Source organism: Castor canadensis, chromosome 7, assembly GCF_047511655.1.
Source record: "Castor canadensis chromosome 7, mCasCan1.hap1v2, whole genome shotgun sequence".
Taxonomy (NCBI): Eukaryota; Metazoa; Chordata; class Mammalia; order Rodentia; family Castoridae; genus Castor; species Castor canadensis.
In genome coordinates this window covers 143,402,096-143,422,750 of record NC_133392.1, presented here as the reverse complement: position 1 = coordinate 143,422,750, position 20,655 = coordinate 143,402,096, and the positions used below count along the sequence as shown (strand labels likewise).

Below are 20,655 nucleotides of genomic sequence, written 5' to 3'. Positions count from 1 at the left end.
TCCCAGCACTGGAAAAACTGAGGTAGGAGGGGTGGGGGTCGGGGGGAGAAATGACCCAAGCCTTGTATGCACATATGAAAATAAAACAGTAAAAAAAAAAGACTGAGGTAGGAGAATCTTGAATTTGAGGCAGTCTGGGTTACAAAGTGAGACCTCTAAGTATATGTGGTTTCCCTAGAATAATACATACTTTCCTGATTTTTCTTACTAAGGCATATTTGTAAATTTACATTTGGTCTTTTTTTTTTTTTATGGGTTTCATTAGGACTTTTTCATACATGTTTATGGTGTACTTTGATTACATTCCCCCTTCCCTCCCCTTTCTTGCTGGTCACTCCTCCCCTTTTATGTTCATGCACCTTTAAAAAAATATTTGCTCTTGAAAGGATGCCTGTTATAGAGTGATGGAAAATGGATACAAGATTTAGAGCCCTGATGTGGAGAGTTAGCTAGCACTTCTCAGATTTTTAGCATGCATTAAGAATTACCTGGGGTTAGCAGAGTAGTTTGGGTAGTAGAATGTCTGCCTAGCATGCATGCGGCCCTGAGTTCAAACCCCAGAGTCACCACCACCACCAAGAAAAAAAAATGATCTGAGCAGGAGATGATTAATTAGAACACAAATTACTGAGCTCTACCTAAGAGATATTCAGTAGGTATGGGGTAAAAATCCAAGAATTTGCATTTCTCAGTTGGTACTGATGCTGCCAGTTTAAAAGACCATAATTTGAATAACATTGAACTAGGTAGACTTTTGAAAGGGAAGGAAAAAATGTATTAGACCAGGAGGCCACAGTGGTAACTTGGATATTGGTGGTGACTTACACTGTCCCTTGACTCTTGGTGATCTAGACAGAATGCTATGGGTTAAAAATGAAAAGAGACTCAGAAGAAACAGACTTCTTGGAAGTACCTGAGGCCTCAAGTAGTTTATTCCTGGGTTAGGGCATCTGTTGTACTGCTACTGTCACCTTGGGAACACCTTGGGAGTGTTCTTCCTCTCCTGTGGTACTCATCAGTGGATCCTTTCCATTAGTGAGGCTGCTCATCAAATCCTGAAACACATTTTTTTTTTTTTTTTTGGCAGTACTGGGGTTTGAATTCATGGCCTTGCACATTAGGTAGGCTGGTGCTCTACCACTTGAGCCATGCCCCTAGCCCACCAAATCCTAATTTACCTCAGAAATACTATTTATCATTTGAATCTTGGTTCATTTGCCCTAGGTCCTGTTAACTTTTCATCTGGTATCTTGCCTTGGGCTCTTAACTATTCTTTTTTTCCTCTCCTTTCCTTCCAAGTCTGTCCTCAACATAATCACTACGAAAATCACTGGACAAGTTATACACCTGCTTTAAAAACTCTGGCTACTTGTTGTCTACAGGTTTAAGTTCAGGCATGACAACATATAACTCGTTTGTGATCTGAACAATGAGCATAACCCCTGCCCCATGCCCTTGATCTCATGATCCTCCTGTTGCCAGCTTCTTAAATGTTGGCATTATAAGTGTTCACTTTACATCTGGGTATATTGTTTTTACTTCAAGTTTCTTTTTGTTTTGTTGTTTAGGCAGTACTCGGGTTTGAACTCAGGGCCTCACACTTGCTAGGCAGGTGCTCTACCACTTCAGCTACTCTGCCAGCACTGGTATATTGTTTTTAAAAATGTAGGCAAGTTCCCTGTCTCTGGAGTAAAACCTGGCACACTTTGCTACAGATATGATAAAAAGCATTGCACAAGGGTTGGACTTGGGTGACTTCTGAGATGGTTTGAACTGTTAGGTCTATGATTCTGAATATAACTTGGTTGTTATCTTCAAGGATCCTCCTCTATTTCATTAGTATGAATATGTGTCTGAATATGATAATGAATGTTAATCATTGTTAGTGATCCATTTATGTCTAAGTAGTTGAGGACTTTGTGAAAGAAGTTGAGTATGAGATGGACATGGATGGAGTTGAGTGGTTGGGAAGGAAAAGTTCAGCTTGAGTAGAGGCCAAGCAAGGGTGGGGGTAGGGTGCATGCAGACATTTGTGGGCTGGTTAGTCTTCCTGGGGTGGAAAGTAACAGAAAGAAAAGCTAGATCCCAGGGTTTGAAACACTGATGAGTTAAGATCTGATCTGATCTTACAGGTCTGCAGATATTTTTTAAAAATGATCTTTGGGTATATAGTATGAAAAGAGGAAGAGTCTGAAAGCAAGTTAATTGAAAACAGTTAAACTGTTGAACTACTTCTGGCAAGAGATGTGGAGGTCTATCCCTTCTGTCTCATTTGCATAGCTACTTAGTCTCACATACAGTACATGCAGGAGAGAATGTATAGACCTTAAAATAAATGGACTCTACTGGGTAGACAATTTAAAGATACTGGCTTTAACAAACCAATGGCTGGTTTGTTATTAGTGGGGGGGAGAGGGAAAAAATTTCTTTGACAGAAATTGAAATATTAATAGACACACTTCATTTTTGAATGTTAAGTTCAGTTATTTTTTTGTAATAATTGATACAGAAAAAAATGCCTAGTTACTAGTCAGAGATGAAAGACTAAAATTTGAGTAACTGAATCTGATTGAGTGGGAGAACTGTCTATGTGGTAGTTAACAGCTAAGCCATGGAATGAAGTAAACCTCATAGGCTACTGAGCAAAGCCAGTTGGAGCCCTTCGTCCACCGGGTAGATGAAGTCAACAGAGTTGAAGAGACTAGCAGAGGACCAGGATTGTGTGATATTTCCGGAAGCCAAGGGAGAAGGAAAAATATCCATATCTTTTTTTTTTTTTTTTTTTTTTTTTTTGGTGTCACTGGGGTTAGAACTCGGCCTCATGCTTGCTAAGCAGGTGCTCTACCACTTGAGCCACTTCGCCAGCCTCACATTAAACTTATATTTTAAGGAAAAGTTGGACTTGTCCTGAAGCATTTTTATCGGGATCCTTTTTTACATAGGGAAAAGACTGATTTCTAAGGGTTTAAGGAAAGGAAATGAACAAGGGAAAGGTAAAGAGCGCTTTTTTTTTTGGTAGCACTAGGGTTTGAAATCAGTGTTTATGCTTGCTAGGCAGGCAGTCTTACCACTCACGTCACTCCATCACCCCTTTTTTGTGTTGAATTTTTTTCAAGATGGGGTTCTCTCCAACTATTTCCCCAGGGAGATCCTCCTGATCTCTGCCTCCTGAGTAGCTAGAATTACCAGTGTGAGCTACCACCACCCAGCAAAAAAGAGCACTCTTGAAAGGCACTGAATTTCTCAACTTCCTTTTTAGGCCCACATGTGTATACAGTAGATAGAAGAGAGGGAAAGGTAAAGATGCTAGCATATATGTGTAAGGGATAAATAGTCACATCTTTTTGGAATTACAAGAGGGAATCAAATGTACTACTGGGTAAACTTAAAAGGAACACTATACCCTTAACTATAAAACATTCCAAGAGGCTGCTGTTAAAAATCTGCACCCATACTTTTTCCTCTGGTTAAGGTAGCAGCGGATGTTATTGATGATGGGAATGAGGTAGAGAACAGGAATAGGATTTTTAATGTCTTTTAAATTAACCATAGGTATTGTTGTTATCTCTTGGGTTTCCAGGCCATTTTTTAGATTTCACTTAACAATATAGCTGTTAGCACTCACTTTTACTTTTGTGATATTCTCAGATTGAGAGCTTGGATTGTAGTTGTTGAAGAGGACGCTATGCTCTCCTTACAGAATCTGAATCTTAGGGAGCAGGAGTAAGGTCAGAAAACAGCTACAGTCAACACCAGAGGTCCTGGAAGGGCAAAAATGTGAAATGTACTGAGTACCCACTCATGTTTTACATATGGGAAACCAAAACTCAAAATTACAAGATTTGAATCCGGCTCTGATATTTCACGTGAAATATTTCCTTTACCATGCTGTCCAATATAGAAAAGTATGGACAATCTGCTTCTGTATTCATTTTTAGACAAAAGCCTCAACTCTTTGCTATTTAGCATTTACTGAATTTGTCCTAAAAGAAGGAATATGAATAGATTTCCATTTTACTTTTATTTTCATAGATGTTCTTGTAACAGAGGTACAAACCAGATGTGAAAGGGGTGGTTGCAGGGAAGAGCTCCATTACCAAACATACAGGATCTGCTTGGAGGAACCAAATTAGGAAATGGCCTGAGAGAGTAAAATGATACGGATTAGCATTTGGTTCTTTGGTTCCCCCATGTAAAATGGTTGGAACCAGCCCTATTCTGTAGACTTTTCTGCTTCAAACACAGCATCCTATTTAATGTTAACTTAAATCATATCTTTGCTATACAAAATGTGTTTCATTGGCCAGCAGCATGGAAATCACCTGGGAGCCTGCTAGAAATGCAGATTCTCAGTGCCCACCCCTGTGATCAGTTAGATCTAATTCTGTTAAGATCCTTGAGTGATTTATATGTCTAATGGTTTATAAACATAGAGTTAAATTCTGAGAGCTGGGAGTAAAATTCTCAAAGGAAGTATCAGGCTGGGGACATTGGAATGCAATGCATTTTTCTGGCCATGTGTAGTAGAACTTAACAGTATCTGGTATAGACCACCACTAGTTTTGTATTTTTAAAGCCCTGGTTCCCTGTGTCTATCACCAAAGTACACAGTGGAGCTATCCACAGATCCCAGCATACCTCTGCAGCATTATCTCCCATAAACTGTTAAGCCCCTCACAACTCTTGGTCCTTCCTGTCATTGTCCTTTTGCTTTAGATGCTTATCTGTCTCTGTGTGGTTTTTTAATTTGATTGGTTTTATTTGTTTATTTTGAAACAGGGTCTTGTTATGTGGCCCAGGCTGGCCTGGAACTGAAGCTCTTCCTGCCTCAGCTTCCTGAGTACTGGGATTATAGTCATGTGTCAATATGACTTGCTCTCTGTATTTCTGATGCCCAGAAAACTTCTATTTTAGCTTCAAGACTAGCCGAAATGCCTTTTTCTGGGATTTCTTTCTTATTTTTTCCATGTTGGCAGAGTGTAGTGAGCACTTACAGCTATTATTTGACAGCTGAGTGTGGTGGTACATGCCTGTAATCTCAGTACTTGGAAGGCTGGGGCAGGATTATGAGTTTGAAGCCAGCTTGGGCTACATAGTGAGACCCTGTATTGTGTAGGCACCTACTGCCTACACAAGCACAGATGGATATTCAGTAAATCTTTGTTGAATGAGCCCTAGATTCTTGATACCTAGCTGAGCTTAAGGGCCAGCCTTTTGTTGTCTAGGTCTATTGGGAGGAGTAACAGAAATCCTCTGAATGCTTAAAAAAAAAACAAAAAAGTAAGGCTGAGTGTTTTAATGTTATACTATTTTTGTTCTGTTTTCTCCATTTCATGGTAGGAGAGAAAGCCAACAGTTTTTGCTTAGGGTTTTGATGGCTTGTTTTCTAAAAAGATAATAGAAATGCTACCAGCAGTTTTGGTAACCAAAGAAGTTAAATGTTCTGAGGTTGGTGATTTGTTCTCTTTTCATTTGACCATGTGTCTGTGCTTACTCCCCTTGAATTGTATCTTAGATGTTCTCATAGTCTTGAAAAGGAAATCCACACTCCTCCCACCCCCACTACCACCAACTATATCTGCCCAAACTTGTTAGGTATACCCAATGTATGTAGCCGTCCTTCTCTGAAGAATGCTCATTCTCTGGCAGGGCTGACCAATCTTCTTCTCCATCTTAGTCACACTGCTCCAGTCCTGTACTATCTAATGCCTGCTGGAGCCTGTGTTGCTTGCCACAGATTACTGCATGCTTGTTCCTGGGCCCATTTCCTGTTTCTATTCTAGTCACTGGTGGCTGAGCTATGCTTCCTGCCTGTGTATCTCACACAGATTCCTCTTCATGGAACCTTTTGTTTTCTTCGGAACAACTTAGTCTGAGAAGCAGCTGAAATTTACCTTTAGTCTGATGCTTTCTGGAGTCAGTTTTATCTACAGAGGACTGGTGGGAAATACCCCCCTCCCTACCAAGCAAACTATTTGAATTTGATCTTGTTTTTCAGTTTGTCCCCAACCTGCTACAGGAAACTATAGACCAGAAGTTGATATGAGAAGATAAGTTGGAGCTGGGCACCAGTGGCACATGTGAATAATCCTAGTTACTTGGGAGGTTGGATCAGGAGGATTGTGGTTTAAGGCCAGCTCAGCCAAATGGTTCTTGAGACCCCATTTCCTAAGTCACCGGAGCAAAATGGATTAGAGGTGTGGCTCAAGTGGTCGAGTGCCTGCTTTGCAAGCATGAAGCCCTGAATTCCAAACTCCAGTCCCACAGTCAATAAATCAGTCAATAAATAGGAAGACAAATTGGGCCCAGGTTGCCAGAATTGATATGCCTTGGTTTGCCTAGGAGCTTATAAACAAATTTCCCATTGCTGAGGAAGACACTTGGTGTCCTCCCTATCCCAAACCTCCCTTAAGTCCACATGATACTTATTTTGGGTTGGGAAGGTAGTGCTGTCTTCAGCACAGTAATAGTCTGCAGAGGACCTGGGGATGGAAAAGAAAGCATATACTAACTCAACCTTCAATCCTGTGTGAGCCCTGTGCTCCCCTCCTCAGCTTGAGTAGGAGGGAGAAAGTGCAAGGAGGTTGTATAAAAAGGGAAGAAGTGAAAGAGGCTGTCTTAGACAAATGTGTTTAAAGGTCTAAGATGTCCTTCTGCCCCACTTCCCTGCCTTGCCCATTTCTCCCATGAAAAGCATTCCTTTTGAATAAGTCTGTTTGCTTTTCTTTTTTTCTTTTTTGGATGGAACTGGGCTTTGAATTTAGGACTTCACGCTTGTTAGGCAGGCACCCTACCACTTGAGCTATGCCTCCAGACTATTTTGTTCTGGTTATTTTGGGGATGGCAGGGTCTCGAGAGCCATTTGCCTTGGCTGACCTCGAACCATGATCTTACCAATCTCAGCCTCAGGTAGCTAGGATTACAGGCGTGAACAGTGGGCACCTGGCTGTTTGCTTTTTTTCACAACTACTGTTTTTGAATCATCTGGTAATACTGGATCAGATAGAGTGTTTTGAACTGAACCCTAAACCTAGGTATGGTTAATAGAAAGGGATTTAATTTAGGGAACTTGGTTTTACAATGGAAGGACTGAGAGAACATGCCCTAGGGTTAAACTTCAGGAGCAGAACCCAAATTTGACCTAGATTTGACCCACAAGGGTATTCCTACCTCTCTGAGCCACCATCATATTGATTGCTGCCAAATCACCCCTAAATCTGCAATCCAGGTCTCAGTAAACTGGAATCAAGAAGCAGCAGCCGCTGTCCCCAGAACCAGCAAGTTAAGTGGAGAATGGAATGAAAATGCTCCTGTAGAAGCAAGTGAAGGAAACAGAAACACAATTACTGCCACACTTTGATCTTATCTCATGAGTCTGCTTCTAATTAGCTGAATTGTATCCAAAACCCTATCTGCAAGGGTTTCTTGAAAATGTAGTTTTTTAACTTCTATAATTAGGGAAGGAGTAAAATGGAGACACTATGAACCAGCCTAACAGAATATTCAACATACTAACACTGCCGCTCCTATCTCCTCTCCCACCTCCCACTTTATATATGAGGAAATTAAGGTCCAGAAACGGTAAGAGACTTGGCCAAGGTCATTCAGTAAATGAAAACATTGGGTTCCTTGATTTTTAGTACAATGCTTTTCCAGTGCCTTCTTTTTCTTTTTTAAATTAGAACCAACACCTGCAAAGGATCAACAGAAAGATTTTTAAGAAATGGAAGAGAAAAAAAAAAAAAGAAATAGAAGAGGCTGTAGGCATAGTTCATTATAGTTCATAGGTAGTGTTCAACATATAGGAGGCTCTATGTTCAATTTTGTAGCACTGAAGTAAAAGAGAGAAGGAATAATGTCATATCCAAAAATTAAACTTTGCCTCCCATATTCTCTTTGGAGTAAAGGAAGAAGGAGGTTTGGAAGGGACATGGGTAGCAATTTCTAGGCAAAGTTAGTAGTACTATAGCTTCTTCTAGAATTCCTGAGTCAATATATGGAGGAACTCATTTGACTCAGTGACAGTGGCTCACCTCTACCCATTTCCCCCTTCCCTTTTGTCTCCTGTTGGTGATTTTATAACCTCGAGCTGACTAGGAGATTACCCCAGTAAAACATATGTCCTGGCTTCTGCTGTTGTCCTTCTGTAAATAAGACCAAGTAAGTCAGAAAACCAGCGACTAGCTATGTGGTTGCCAAGCTAGTTTTTGTCCATTCTTGGGTCATTTGGGCCAAATCCAGAGCTAGAGGTATGTCTCAAGTGGTAAAGTGTGTGCGTGTTGGGGGTGGAGGGAGGATGCCAAGCCTACTTACAAGTAGTTTTTGCAGAAACTACTAGGTCCCACTAAACCAATCTGAGAATTCTATCAAACATGGACTACAGGGAGGGACCCCTCTCATAAATCAAGTATAAAAGCTCTGCTGTTTTCTTTTTTTTTGCCAGAGAGTTCTGGCATTTGAACTCAGGGCCTTGTACCTAGGTAGGCAGGTGCTCTACCACTTCAGCCATTCTCCAACCCCTTTTTGCTTTAGCTATTTTTTAAATTGGTCTCTTGTATTTTTGCCCTGGCCAGGCTGGACTGTGATCCTCCTATTTATACTTCCTTTGCACCAACAGTCCAGCTTTTTATTGGTTGAGATGGGTTCTCTCTGTTTACCCAGACTGGTCTCCTGATCTCTGCCTCCCGATTAGCTAGGATTATAGATAGGCATGAGTCACTGTGCCTACACCTCTGTTGTCTTTTTGTTAGGTTTCTAAAATATGCAGTGTTCTACCTGAAAACTGTGATGAAATTGGTATGTGTTCTGGTGCCATTTCTTTGGGGATGAGTATTTGATCTCTTGATCTGTCCACTTCTGTGGCCCTAACCTGTTCCATTTTCCTCACTTGCTATTAGCATGGAATTAGCTAGTATTGTGACATAATCTCTGATTACCTTGAAGTGGAGGCCTCCTCCAACCTGCTAACTTCCTTGCATTTGACCTTTCCCAAGGAAACTAAGAAGCCATGCCTTTTTGAAGGTGGGAACTAGGGGTCGAAGGCTTGAGCTTTGAGAATCAGCTGTCCCTTAAGGCCAGCCTTAAGGAATACTGAATATATATACGAGATGAATGACAGTAATTTCCTGACATTTTGGGGAAGGGCAGGTAGGAGAAAAACCAAGTTTCAAATAAAAGGGATTAATGTTCAGAGGAAGCATTATTAAGAATGTTTGTATTCCACCCCCACCCCACATCTTCTAGAAGTTGATTATAGCTTCCTTCTGCTGAGTAGTTCTTTTGGTTTTAAAGGCCTTTGAGGTTGGTGGCTCTTTGCTGCCTTCAGGTTCTACCCATTTCGCCCTCACACCTATTTGTTCTATCCAAATATTTGGGTTTGGTTGGGATGACTACTGGACTAATATAAATTTAAAGCTTTATAGAACAAAGGAGGCCATCAGAACTAGTCTAGTTCTAAGTCATGTTCAGCACAGTGACAATGTTGCCTTCCCTAGTTGACCTTGCTTTCTGGTTGCTACAGTTCTGAGGGGTAGCCAGGCTTTCCATAGAGCAGAGAGCCAGATGACGTGGAAACCGAAAGTAAGGCAAGACCCCTGTTACACCTCTCATAACCAGAACTCTTACTTACATTTCTGTGTTCCTTTTTTCTCATTCCCCTTTTTCCTGCCTTTCTGGCTCAAGTTCTAGGATCAAAGCTGATGATCTTCATCATGGAGTAGGCTCTCTGTGGTTGCTCTTCCTTATAGGGAATGCTTGACTTTGAGACAGTAGTGGTTCTTAACTTCCTTGCTTTCTCTAGCTTTACAGTGCTCTCATTTCCTGCTGGGATTAGAACAGCCCTATTCCATAAATATGCACTGCTCTAACTTAGGCCCAGCTCTGACCTAGTTTCATTTTTTTCAGGTTTGAGTCTTGTTAACTAGTGACCCTCAAAATACTCTGCACATTTTTGGCTCACAAGGTGGTTACTGACTAGTAAGACATTCCTCTCTGACTCAAGTGAGAAGCCTTTGAGGGGCAAGGTACATGTGTGTGTATTGTTGGGGGAGGGAGCATTGGTCAGCTAACATGGCATACAGACATCTTGGGAGACTGTGACAAATTGGAGAGCAGGATTTCGATCAGTTTACCCCATGAGGGTTCATATTTCATATATGTGTATATATATATAAAGAAGTAGTTCATGCCTATAATCCTAGCTACTCAGGAGGCAGAGATCAGGAAGATTGAGACTCAAAGCCAGCCTAGGCAAATAGTTTGTGAGACCCTATCTTGAAAATACCCAACACAGAAAAGAGCTAATGGAGCTGGGTGCTGGTGGCTCATGCCTGTGATCCTAGCTACTCAGGAGGCAGAGATCAGGAAGATCATGGTTTGATGGCAGCCCAGGCAAATAGTTTGAAAGACCCTATCTCAAAAAAACCCTTCACAAAATGGGGCTGGTGGTGTGGCTCGAGGGGTAGGCCCTGAGTTCAAACCCCAATATCACAAAAAAAGAAAAGGCTGGTGGAGTGGCTTAAGTGGTAGAACACCCACCTAGCAAGCATGAGGTGCTGAGATCAAACCCCAGTACCACAAAAATAATTTGGAAGCGTGGATTATATTTATTTATTTGCATGTGTGTGTGTGTGTCTGTATAGGGGTATTGGACAGTGAATTAAAGTGTTCTCTGGTACCGAGTGCCAGTGACTCATGCCTGTAATCCTACCCACTTGGGAAGCTGAGATCAGGGGAAATGAGATTTGAGGCCTCCTGGCAAATAGTTCTCAAGGCCTTCATCTCCAAAATAACCAGAGCAAATGGACTGGGGGTGTGTGGCTCAAAGGGTAGAGTGCCTGCTTTGCAAGCATGAAGCCCTGAGTTCAAACCCCAGTCTGTCCCCCTCATCCCCCCACACCCCAAAGATAAAACATGGTTCTCTAGGGTTTGCCTCATGTAGCTTTGGTTCCTTATCTCTGGCTGGTGCCTAGAATTTCTCTGAGGGTAGGGACAGTTGTGGGGAACAGCATCTCATCTCTCCTTTGCCAACTGTCATTCTGTTTGGTGTTTGTTTTATTGGGTTGGGGGGTGCACGCAGGATATATTGAGCAGAAGCATTCGATATGATTAAACCTCTAACCGAGAAGATCTGTGGGAGCAGGATATCGACCCCTGGAAAATCAATGGCAGCTGCAGTGGCCTAGCTGCTATTTGCAGGAGCTCCCACCACAGGAATGTAAGCAGCCCAGCAGTCTTTCTTCTCCCTCCTTTCCACCTCAGCAACGCCCTTAGCCTCCACCCAGAGACAGTCTGATCTCCCTCAAGAGATTTTGCTGAGGTGGATTAGAATAGCAGGTTCTTGTTTTTTGCAATTAGATTTAAATTTCTTTAGTGACACAGTGCCCTGCCTCCCAACTCCTCCTTGCCAGACATTCCTTCCCTGCACTGCTACAGTTCTAGCAACAGCTTTACCCAAGTTGCCTGGGCCTGTTCAGGGTTGTACTTCTTTCTTATTATAAGAGTTAATGCTCTGGATGGCAGTACCCAAGCCTTTCCCTCAGGAAGGGAGGTCTAGAGTTCAGGTACCAGGTAGGATGGGGCTAGATAGGAAAGAGAATACTGACAGAAATTGGATATAAAGAGGATTCTTTTAAGAAGATTATTCATTGAGTAATATTTATCAAGAATCTACAGGATGCTTTTATGTGACTGGCATTTTTATGGTCATCAATAGCCTGATCCTGTAGACTTACGGGGAAAAGGGACAGGTAGAGCACAATGCCATCAGTCCTATAGCACTGAGTCTAAAGTAGCCTCAGAGGAATGTTGGGCATTGCCTGTAGGGTGATCATAGGGGAATCAGAGAAATTGACCTGTGGTCTTGATTTAAAGTAGGTGCTCTAATAGAACAGCTAGCAGATTCCTGCTCTGAGTGTGGAGGCTTCTTATTCCTTCACTACCCCCACAAAACTTCATATTCTCTCTGTTTCTCTCTCTCTGTTTCTCTCTCTCTCTCTCTCTCTCTCTCTCTCTCTCTCTCTCTCTCTCTCTCTCTCTCTCTCTCTCTCTTTCTCTGTGTCTTTCTCTCTCTCTCTCTGTCTCACTCTTTTGAGACAGTATCTTGCTCTGTTGCCCAGGCTGGTTTTGAACTCCAGTAGGTGGTACTACAGGTGCACACCACTGCACCTGGTTTTGTTCTCACCTTTGAAGTGCCCAAAGCTAAAGAAATGATTTTAGACTATAGTCATTGCATTGGGCAAATCATTTAGCTTTTGATCCTGTCTTGTTATTAAAATGAGGAGCGAAGCTAGGCATGGTGACACATGCCTAAAGTCCCAGCACTTAGGAGGCAGAGGCAGGAGGCTAGCCTGGACTACATAGTTAGACTTTGTATGGGGGAGGAGCCAGGCACTGGTTGCTCACACCTATAATCCTCACTAGTTGGGAGGCCAAGGTTGGGAGGATCGAGGTTCAAGGCCAGCTCTGGCAAATAGTTCTCAAGATCCTGTCCCCAAAATAACCAGAGCAAAATGGACTGAAGGTGTGACTGAAGAGTCCACACCTCCTTTGCAAGCACATAACCCTGAGTTCGCGCTCCAATCCAGCCAAAAAAATAATAATAAAAAAGTAAGAGGAGGAGGCTGATACCTAAATCAGAAGGTAATTTTAACCAAGCACTCACTTTACAGTTAAACAAATGATAGTCACTTATTCTTGTTAATTCTGCTTCCTTACAAAAAGGACAGAGATTTATTAGCCTTACTAACTTCTTTTCAGCATCCTTTGAATTTGGAGATTCAGTCTCCCAGAACTTTCTCTATGAATTCTGACACATATATAAGGGATTTCCTTTGGGAGGTGGGCCCCTGAAAAGCAATCTAGAGATAAAATGTGTCTGACCCTTCTCTGTTGTGCATACCCCACCAGGCAGCCAGAAGGGACCAAGAAGAATGAACCATTATCCTCAGAACAATAGCCCATTATAGAAAAATTGAAGAGGGAGTTTGGTGTGAGGGGGGTATTATCCTATGTGGTGGTTTCTAGGATACAAACCAAGTTTTTGGAACTCATGGGGTGAGTAGAAATAGAGTTCTCTGAGCCTTTCCTGAAGTAGTTGCTGCTGTTTCAAACTGAGAGTGTCATCCAGGAAGGAGATGGTGCTTGAACCTAAGCTAAAAGGATGTTGCCAGCATCTCTGTATCCTTTCCCCTTCCTTACCACCTGCTTGACTCCTGACCTGAAAGTCTGTTCCACGCTGATTCATTCTTGGCATTTTTGCTAGTGCCAGCTAGCCTGCTCTAGGCATAGGTGGTAGTTACTCTTTTGGATCAAGACCACTACTTGAAGAGCCGTACAACAGATCTGTAACTCTGAGTTCTACTCATGTGGGGTGGGTAAGATTGCCTGCCCTTCCTTACATTTATAACAAAGACCAAAGAGAAAAAGGGGAGAACTTATAGCAGAAACTTTATTATACTAAAAAAATTGAAAGTGATAGAATAGTCTCTTCCCTTGCTACCCTTTGCAAATATGTTGCTTAAGGAAGGTATCTCAAAAACTTCTTGGGCAGTATGGGTGTTTGAATTTAGCCTCATGCTTGCTAGGCAGGCACTCTGCCACATGAGCCATGCCCCCCAGCCCATTTTGCTTTAGTATTTTTCAGATAGGGTCTGGAGTTTTTGTTCAGGTCCACCTGGACCACAATCCTCCTACTTTTAATGCTTCCTGCATACCTGAAATGATGGGCATAGATCACCACACTCAACTTTTTTATTGGTTGAGATAGAGTCTTGGTAACTTTTTGTCCACGCAAACCTCAAATCCTGATCCTCCCAATTTCCGTCTCGAAAGTAGCTGGGATTATAGGTTTGAGCCATTACATATGGCATATGACTTTTTTTTGAGACAGAGTCTGGCCTTGTAACCCAGGCTGGCCTCAAACTCATGATCTTCCTTCCTCCATCTCTTTTAAGTGCTTGAATTACAGGCATGTACCATCATGACCATTCCCCCAATTTAATTAAATAATTAATTATCTTAGTCCTTTCTTCTTGGAGTTTGTTAAAGTTACTGTCTCCTTTCCTGCCTTTTGCCATTCAAGGGTATGTTTCCCACTCCCATTGATGTTCTTCTATTCTCCAACCCAGGAACAACCTCTTGCTATGTCTATATCTGTGAGACTAGGCTAGGGTTGGGGAACCTGACAAATTGCTAATATAGATTTGTTGTTTCAGGCTATGCATTTGGACTTTTTTCATTTAAGGATTGTCTTTTTTTTTTTTTTTTGTGGTACTAGGGTTTTGAACTCCGGGCCTACACCTCAAGCCACTCCACCAGCACTCTTTTGTGAAGGGTTTTTTGTTTGTTTGTTTGTTTGTTTGTTTTGCGATAGGGTCCCATGAGCTATTTGCCTGGGCTAGCTTTGATCCACAATCCTCCTGATCTCTGCCTCTTGAGTAGCTAGGACTACAGGAGTGAGCCACCAGCACCCAGAGGATTGTCATTTAAAAAATTCTTTATTTTTAATTATCATATTATTGTTGTACTGGGGGTACATTATGACATATACAGAAGTTCTTACAATATATCATAGTTGAATTTACCCCCTCTGTCATTCTCTTTTATCTCCCCTTCCCCCACATTCCTGGAATAGTTTTGACATGTCTCATTTTTCCATTTTCAAACATGGGTACATATTTCCACTACATTCATCCTCCATTCATTACATCCTCCCCCCTCCCACTGGTACCAACTCCCAGGCAGGACCTGCTTTACCTTCCTATTCTTTGTTTTTGAAAAAAGGCATTTTTGGTTGTTTAAGATAGCTGTACAGGAAGTTTCCTTGTTACATATATTATAACTCGAGTTGGTTCATGCCCTCTGTTTTTCTCCTTTCTACTTTAGTCTCTTCCTTACAGTGATTTCAACAAATTTAAAATTTCTATATTCATTCTTATATAGAAAGTACACCACCCATATTCATCTTCTTCCTCCTTTTACTCTTTCTCTCCCGTTAGTGACCTTACGGGAAATTCTGAATATGAGTTTACCATGAGTTCATTCTTTAGATTTGCCTATGAATTATGAATTTTTTTTTTTGGCTGTACTGGGGTTTGAACTTAGAGCCTCATACTTTCTAGGCAGGCGCTCCACTGCTTGAGCCACTCCAGCAGCCTAGACTTGCTTATGAATGTTATTTAATCTGCTCAGCACAATGAGCTGATATCATTCTCCTGTAGCTCTCTTGGGAGATCATTTATCCTAACCCCTCCCCCCCTCAAAATACACACACACTCTCTGAACTGGTGTCTTACTGCTTGAAAACGTGCTTTACCAGGCAACCAGTTCATGTTAGAGCTTGTGATTCTTCCTGTGAGAGCACAAGCACACACCCTCCCCCTATCCCCCAAATGAGGTATGGACTGTGTGATTTCAGGCACAGTTTTGTTGTGGTGTGAAGAGAAGGTGTTAGCTGCTGAGTTCTGTTTGTCAGCAGAGCTTGACAAACCCATGCTGGCACTCGCTGGGGCTGGGCAACCAATCACAGCTGGAACAGTTATCATCATGGAGTCCCTATGGGCTTCCTCTATCAGGTCACATCCCAAAATAACACTGGGCAGTATTTCAAGTGAAGAAATGAAGGCTTTCAGGGCTGTAGCCAGCCTGGAGTGTGAGATTCTGTGTGAAATAGTTGGACCTGCTCCAGCGCTTTTGATCTGCATGGTAGATGAGCAATAAAACACATGAAACACGTTGGAAACACGTGAGGAAATTCTCCTGGCCCTGCTGCTTCCTTGGAACGGGCAGGGCACTGAGTGGGCTGGTTCTTGTCTCCCATCTCTGAGCAGGATTGTACTTGGAGAAGAGCAAACCCACAAAAAGAGAGCTTTCCTCTAAAGGGCCCCCAGGAGATCGTAGTAGGTATCTCCTATTAGGTGGGCCCTTTTGGTAGAGATGAGAACCTGGAGTCCTAAAATGACAAAAACAGTGCTTATCATGGAAAATGGGGGCTTAGATAAACTTTTCTTTAATAGGTGTTGTAGAAAACTTAACGTGTTAGGCCCATTTAGGTATGACTCAACAACTAGACATCCAGCCTTTGTGGAACAAAAGACCTGAAAAACTGGCTTTTTTTTTTTTTTTTTTTTTTTTTTGTAGGGTAGAAAACAAAGGTGTGTCCTGTGCAGTAAAATGATGTGGAGTTCAGAGCAAAATCTGTTCATGTAGAATGAGAAGAGGGAGGGCATCTTTTGGAGACTTCTGTCCTTACCATTCCCTTTTATTCTCCAGTAAAAATATTTACTGTGATAGTCCTGGCACCCATGGGTGTGTGTTAGATCTTACACTGCTTATATGTTTTTATAGCTCTTATTCCAGAGCATTGCTGCTGGTCTTTTGGCCCTATCCATATGGTGCTAGTGGGTTTCATGAACATACCCCAGAGATGACACAGACTCAGATTTGTCCAGCCCTCTCATTGTATAAGTGAGAAAAATCAAACTCAAATCCAGCTTGTTCCCAGCTTGCCCAAGGTCATAACTAATAATTACAAAGGCTGGGCTTTGATCCTTTTCTTTTCTGTTTTTTTTTTTTTATTATTATTTTGGTGGTACTGGGGCTTGAACTCAGGGCCTCAATCTTATTAGGCAGGTACTCTGCCGCTTGAACCGCTACACCAGCCCTTTTTTGTACTGATTATTTTTGAGATAGGCTTTCTCTAACTGTTTGTCTGCGTTGACTTCGAACTTGTCGATTTCCTCCTCCATAGCATGAGCCACCAACTCCCTGCTTGGGCTTTGATCTCTTAGCTCAAGGGTGTTATACCTTTTTCCTCAGTCCATACACTAACCGAGCATAGTGAAGAGAGTGAAACTAGTGTTGGGGTTCAGTAGATTTGGGTTCAAACTACCACTTACTTGCTCGATGACTTGGGCATATCACCCAGTCTCTGGACATCAGCTTCCTTATTTTCAAAAGAGGTGGTGGTAGTAGAATGTCCAACTAAGAATAATAGAAAAATCACAAAGAGCCTGGCATATAGTAAATGTTTAAATGGTAACTATTGTTAACAGTAACTTTCCCCTTCTTGTGCTAACATTGTTATTCTTAAAATCATTTCAAACTAACAACCCCCATGCTGACCGGTTGCCATCTGATGAAAAAATAAAATGTGACAGCTTGAAAGACTGGCCTCAAACTAACTAAATCAGAGATAAGATTAATGTTGTGCCCTTTTCCAACATTATTCTGTGCCCAAGCTTCCCAGCACAGGTGGGGCTATTGTTGACAGTAGCTTATTTAGTACTTTTTCTCCAAGGAGCTCAGGGTACTTTACCAAAACATTCACAGCTCTCTCCAGAGGGGTCTCTGTGAAGGAAGTCACCTCTTTGCCAGCTACAGATCCTAAGTACCCAGCCCCAAGGGCTACTCCTGGCTCCCTCAGCTGGACTATGAGCATTTACTTCATAGATCTGTGATGAACCTGGCTTCTTAAACAGAATGGTGTGACTGAGCAATCTCCTTCTTTATTCCTTGTTCTGACCGGTAGCAGTAGTTGGTAGTTTTGGTGTTCTATTTTGGTTTTTGTCTCTGTTGACTATTGTTTTCTCAATTCTTCAGAAGGTCTCTGAGTATAAACACCAAATCGAACAGGGGTTCTACTATTAAGGGTAGAAAAATTATAGTTAAGAGGGACTTTAACTTTACCTGAAAGATATTTTCTAAGATGGTGTTTATATTTTATTTGTATGAAGACAAAAATGTTTGAAACAAAACTTTTTTTTTTTTACAGAACTGGGGTTTGAAGTCAGGGCTTCACACTTGCAAAGAAGGCACTCTATTGCTTTAGACACACTTCAAATCCATTTTGCTGTACTTATTTTGGAGATGAGGATTTCACAAACTATTTGTCTGGACTGGCCTCAAACTGCATTCTCAGCCTCCCAAGTACCTAGGCTTACAGGAATAAGACACTAGCATCTGGCAAAACGTTTAATTTTTAAAAGCCATTTTAACTTTTGTGATATAGATGGATCCTTGATTCTTTGTTCCAAAATATACTGATTTCTTCTTCCTATGAACAAACAGCTTTTCTTACCAGAAGCTGGTAGCTTGATAAGGAGCAGAGACTGTAGGAAGGAATTCATGAGGGAATCTATAGGTGCATAAGACAGAGCATTGGACCTTGGGTTCTGTTGCAGACTCCAGGGTCTAACAAGTGCCTTTGAGGCTTTTTTTGGCTGGCTCCTCTTGTCATTTTGCTGTCTCTTTGAGTCTGCTCTCCTTGGCTCAAAAGCCAGATGTCTCTGTTCTAACATAGCTCTCATAATGAAGATGGAATTCCCTTCTCTTGGGGTGAACCCAAGAGGATGAGACCTTTATAGGTCTGTATGCGTTAGTCCTTTGAGAGGGAAGAGGTTTTTTGGTGTTACCTGAAGGTTAGTTTCTTGAGTTTCCTTCTACACTAGAATTAATTTTAATTGCATATTTAAAGTATACTGTATGAGTGTCAGGATTATTACTTATCAGCAAGAAAGTTAGCATTTTCCGATTTCTCAGCTAACAGTGAGAGCCGAGCTCAGACACAAATGCACACCTGCCTTGCCTTCAGCGCAAGCTTTGTTCCCATAGAACTCAATAGAAATACTCATGGCCTAGCCAAGTGGCCAAATGGGTTATGGAAGTCTGATCATCTTAGAACTTGAGGGGCAGTCTCAGAGGGGGCCCTTGGACCTCCAGTGCCATTGTCAAACTTACTTTGAACTGATCTTTCCAAGGGAAGCTCATTTTATGAGTAGGAATAGACACAAATCAGGCTAACTTGGCTCTCCTTCAGACATTTCTTTAAGAGAATTCTTCTTAACCATTTACATATCAGGGTTTTCATCCTTTCTAGTTAGTTCCCAGACTGAAGTGCTGTTGTTAGAGAATGATGTAAAGCAGGCGGTTTGGGGAAGTACATTTCCTAGAGTGAATATTTTTTTTTCTTTTTTTTAGTCAGGGTCTTACTATGTAGTTCAAGCTGGCCTTGAACTTGTAATCCTCCTGCCTTAACCTTCCAATTGTTGGGATTGGAGGGATGCATCACTACCTCTGGCCCTGGGGTGACTACTTTTCATATTGAGCTTCTGATTGCTAATCCTGGAGTTTTTTAATCCAAGCAAATGCTTTACTGATTAGTTCAAAAGAAGCAGAGCCTTCGAATAGTAATGTCGACCCAGACCTTCTTGACATTTAAGAAATTGTCTTTCCCACATACTGTGTCCTATTCTCACCTCCTCCCCCTTATGTTGCAAAGACTTGTAGAGAGGGTAAATGGAGGTTATAATCTAAGGGAAAGGGAATCTATAAATATTGCCCAAGCTTGTTAGCACTTTATTGTAGCTCCTGGTACCCTCTTGGCAACATTTTGTAGTTTCCGCATTGGAAAGAACTAAAATCTCACCAAAATAGCTGCTTTCTTATGACTATAAGAGGGAGTTATAAGAACTATGACTGTGGGAGGCTGGGCACCATGGCTGAAGCCTGTAATCCTAGCTACTTGGAAAATAGAAATCAGGAGGATCACAGTGTGAGCCCAGCACAGGCAAAACATTTTAAGAGATCCCATCTCAACCAATAAGAGCTGGGTGTGCTGGCACGGGCAGATCTAGGCCAGCCTATGCATAAAGTGAGACTATCTCAAAAGTAACCAAAGCAAAAAGGGCTGGGGCATGGCTTAAGTGGTAGAGTGTCTGCCTAGTAAACTTGAGGCCTTAACTCAAATCCCAGTCATCCCCCTTCTCACCCTGCCAAAAAAAAAAGAAAAAGAAAAAAACTATGATTGTGGTGTGGGAAAGATGAGAAAGTACTAGGGTTTTTTTGGTGGGACTAGGGTTGAACTCAGGGCTTTGTGCTTGCAAAGCAGGTGCTGTACAGCTTGAGCTACCCCTCCAGTACATTTTGTTCTGGATGTTTTTGAGATCTCAAACTATTTGCCCCGGCTGTCCTCAAACCACTGTCTACCTGAACTCAGCCTCCTAAATAGTTAGGATTGCAGTTGTGATCTACTAGTGCCCATCTGTACTAGATCCTGGTGGGGAGTAAGACAGGGGTGAGGCGGTGAGGCTGGGAATGTGGCTCAAGTGGTAGAGTACCTCCCTAGCAAGCTCAAAGGCCTGAGTTCAACCCTCAGTGCAACCTAAATAAATAAGTAGGTAGGTAGGTAGAGAGATAGTAGAACAGCGGTCAGCAAACTACAGTTTATGGGTAAGCTACCTATTTTTTAAGTTTTATTGGAACGCAGTTTCACCTACGTTAACATACGGTTTGTGGCTACTTTAAGCAATACACAATGGCAGAATTGTATAGGTTTTTTGTTTGTTTGATTTTCGTTTTTTTGAGACAGGCTTGCCACATAGCCCAGACTGGCCTCAAATTCATGATGCTCCTGCCTTCCTCAGTCTTGGCAGAATTAAATAGCTTTAACAAAGACAATAAAGCCCACAAAGTCTAAATTATTTTCTGTTTAATTCTTAGCAAAAGTTTGCCATATATAAGCTATAGTATCATGACTAAACACCAACTTGTGTAGTGTGTTTGCTCTTGGTTATTTAAGGAAAACTCTGAACAGGTAACAGGACTTTGAAAAAAAAGGATCTTTGCCTCATATTACTAAACCTGTGTTCTTGTGTGTAT

General features: G+C 41.8%; 1 protein-coding gene across 4 annotated transcripts in view; it reads left to right on the top strand.

Moving 5' to 3' along the window:
- Arid1a (AT-rich interaction domain 1A) overlaps positions 1–20,655 on the top strand; it is a 77,249-nt gene that overhangs the window by 37,450 nt on the left and 19,144 nt on the right. The gene's annotated exons all lie outside the window — the stretch shown is intronic.